Consider the following 3,300-nt stretch of genomic DNA (forward strand, 5'->3'; position numbering starts at 1 on the left):
TTGTTGCAAAATTTTTGAAAGGCAATTTGGCAATATCTATCTTTGATGTGTTTCATCCGTTTGGGGAAAGTACTGCCATTATCTACAGGCATACTTTGTTTTGTTACACTTCACTTTATTTGTAGTTCACAAATATTGTGATTTTTACAGATTGCAGGCTTCTGGCAACCCTGTAGTGCCATTTTCCCAAAAGCATATGCTCACTTCATGTCTCTGAGTCACATTTGGAAACTCTCACAATATTTCAAGCTTTTTCATTACTAATATATTTGTTATGGCGATCTGTGATCAGTGATCTTTTATGTTACTATTGTAATTGGAGACACCATGCACCATGCCCATATAAGACAGCAAATTTAATTGGTAAATGTTGTGTGTGTCCCGACTACTCCACCAACCAGCTGTCTCTCTCTCTCTGTCTCCCCCTGGCCTCCCTGTTCCCTGAGACACAACAATATTGAAATTGGCCAATTAAAAAACCTACAGTGGCCTCTAAGTGTTCAAGGAAAGGAAGATCACACATCTCTTACTCTAAATCAAAAGCTAGAAATGATTAAGCTTAGTGAGGAAGGCATGTCAAAAGCTGAGATGAGGGGAAAGCTAGGCCTCTCTACCAGGCAGTCAGTCAAGTTATGAACGCAAAGGAAAACTATGAAGGAAATTTTTCAAATATTGGATTATCTTAAAATTAATAATTTTGCTCTCTCAAAAGACACTAGTAACTAGTAACTTTTAAGAGTGAAAATACAATTCATGGAGTGAGATAAGATACAATGTATGTATCTGGCAAAGTACTAATATCTTGAATATATAGGGGACTCCTACAAATTAGTAAGAAAAAAATAAGACACCCCAGTAGAAAGACGGACAAATGGCCTGAATAGGCATTTTACAGAAGAGAATATCAAGATGGCCAACAAATTTTGGGGGCTGAAGTTCATTACTTGTCAAAGAAATACAAATAAAATCACAATGAGGTGCTACTACACACCCACACATCTGAGACTTTCATATACTGCTGGTGACAGTATAGATTGGTATAACTTTAAAAACTCTTTAGCAACTTCTACTAAAATTGCATGTATACATAGGCTGTGACTCAAGAGTTCCACTCCTGTATATAAACCCAAGAGAACTGTAAACATGTATTTACCAAAGAACATATACTAGAATATTCACAGTAGCACTATTGATGCCAATGTCTGAATGCTTGTGTCTCTCAAAAATGTATATACTGAAACCTCATCTGCAATGTGTTGATATTAAGAGGTAGGGCCTTTGGGAGGTCACTAGGTCAGGAGCGCAGTAAATGGAATTAATGCCCTTGTAAAAGACGCCTGTGAGAGCTTGTTTGCCCCTTCCACCACGTTGAGGACACAAAGGAAGCACCGTCTATGAGAAACAGGCCCTCACCAGACATCAAATCTGCTGGCACCTTGATCTTAGACTTTCCAGCCTCCAGAACTGTGAGTCATGCATTTCTATTGTTTATAAATTACACAGTCCAAGGTATTCTGTTATAGCAGCCCAAAGGGACTAAGACAATTGGTGAGAGCTAATACCTGGAAACTACATATAACTGGTTTTCCAGTTATTATTTCTCAGCTCCAAAACTATCATTCTGTACTCTGCTTTGTAAGGTCGAGGCTGGAATTCTGCAAACGTATTTCTACTTTGCCAGATAAATCTATGTTGGGTTCTACCAAGGGAAGTGCTAAAGAGAGACTGGAAGGCTTGCCGAGGGAGAAGGAACTAGATTCCTTCCTGTTTTGCTTTCTGCTTCTGTCAGCATCATTACAACAATGGTTTTTCACTCCGGCATTGGCAATTGGTTGCGGTGTTCAGTTTTTCCCACACTCTCAGAGCCAGTCTCCTCATCCCCCTCAGAGGAATCTGTACCATCTGGGATCCTTGGGGACCCCTTTTACAAGGTCCCAAGGCATCAGCACCCCCTGAGCCACAACCCCTCTTCAGAGATCTTGATTCCATCTCCATAGAACTTCTCCGCTAAACTTCTAGGTTCTAATGATCTTAACTTTGCCCTTTGTCCACAAGTCTGACAGGTGCTTCCTGCAGTTAATTGTCTGTGTATTATCTTAGTGTTTCCTTTTCCCCTTTCAGTCCTCCAACACCTATTTAACCAATTCTTTATATTAATTTTTTTCCTTTAAAATAATTGGCATGTTTATAGCCCATCAACAGTAGAATAAAGTATAAAATATTCTCAATGTGGAATAATATACAGAAATGAGAATAAATGATCTACTATGCCTAATGACATGGATAACTGTCATAAACAATGATGAGTGAAAAGAAGTCAAACACAAAAACAGTATATAATGTATGATTTTCTTAATATAAAATATAAAAAAAGGTAAAACTGATGTACAATGTTAGAAGTCAAGACAATTACTCTTGTTGGGGAAGGTGGGAGGGTTGGTTAGTGGCTTCAGTGCACAAAGAGGGCTTCTGCAATGCTGATAATATTCTTTGTCTTGGTCTGGCTTTCATGACACAGAAGTGTTCAGTTTGTGAAAATTCATTCAGTTTTGCAAGTATAATTTGATTTTCTGTCCATTTATTATACTACCAAAAAATATCTAAACAATAATGCAGCTATAAGTTGTAAACTAATGTTTGCGGTCAAACTGGACATTGACAGTAACTCTCTTTATGTCATAAAAACATTTTTATAAATTCAAAAAAGTGAAAGAATCATGAGTAATTTATGTTTTTAAAAATTAAAATGGTTTAAAAATAAAATATTATACAAAAATAAGCACAGTACTTTCTCTTAGCACTCTTTTACTTAGTGCATCACATTTGTTTTTATACTCATGTCATTTCTTTTATAAACTATAATGTACCAACTAAAACATGTCAAACCTGTAGTGCACCCAAGCTAGTTTTATCACCACAGTTTTATAAGGATATGAGAAAACTGGAGATAATTTAAGAAATAAATCATAAATTTATTCTTGAAAACCTGTCAATGCTTTAGTTCTTGATTCCTATCTTCCCTTTCAGAATATAGGCCCTAATATCTACTAAAAATCTACAATATGCTTTTTATCCACTTTAATTTTAGCTTTTCATATTTTTTTTTCCCATATTCCACCTGCTTGACTGTACTCGGTAAGTCTTCAGTCTCCCAGATGCATTCGCTCTATTGTACTGGACTATTTGGAGGTTTGTTTGTTGTTTTTGATTTTTTCTATGGCAATTCATTCTGGATACCATAATCTCCTTGCAGGCCAGATTTTTCCACAGCGTTTCCATACTGGACTGGCCTGTTTTTTG

This window comes from Colobus angolensis, unplaced genomic scaffold (assembly GCF_000951035.1).
Source record: "Colobus angolensis palliatus isolate OR3802 unplaced genomic scaffold, Cang.pa_1.0 Scaffold279, whole genome shotgun sequence".
Classification (NCBI taxonomy): Eukaryota; Metazoa; Chordata; class Mammalia; order Primates; family Cercopithecidae; genus Colobus; species Colobus angolensis.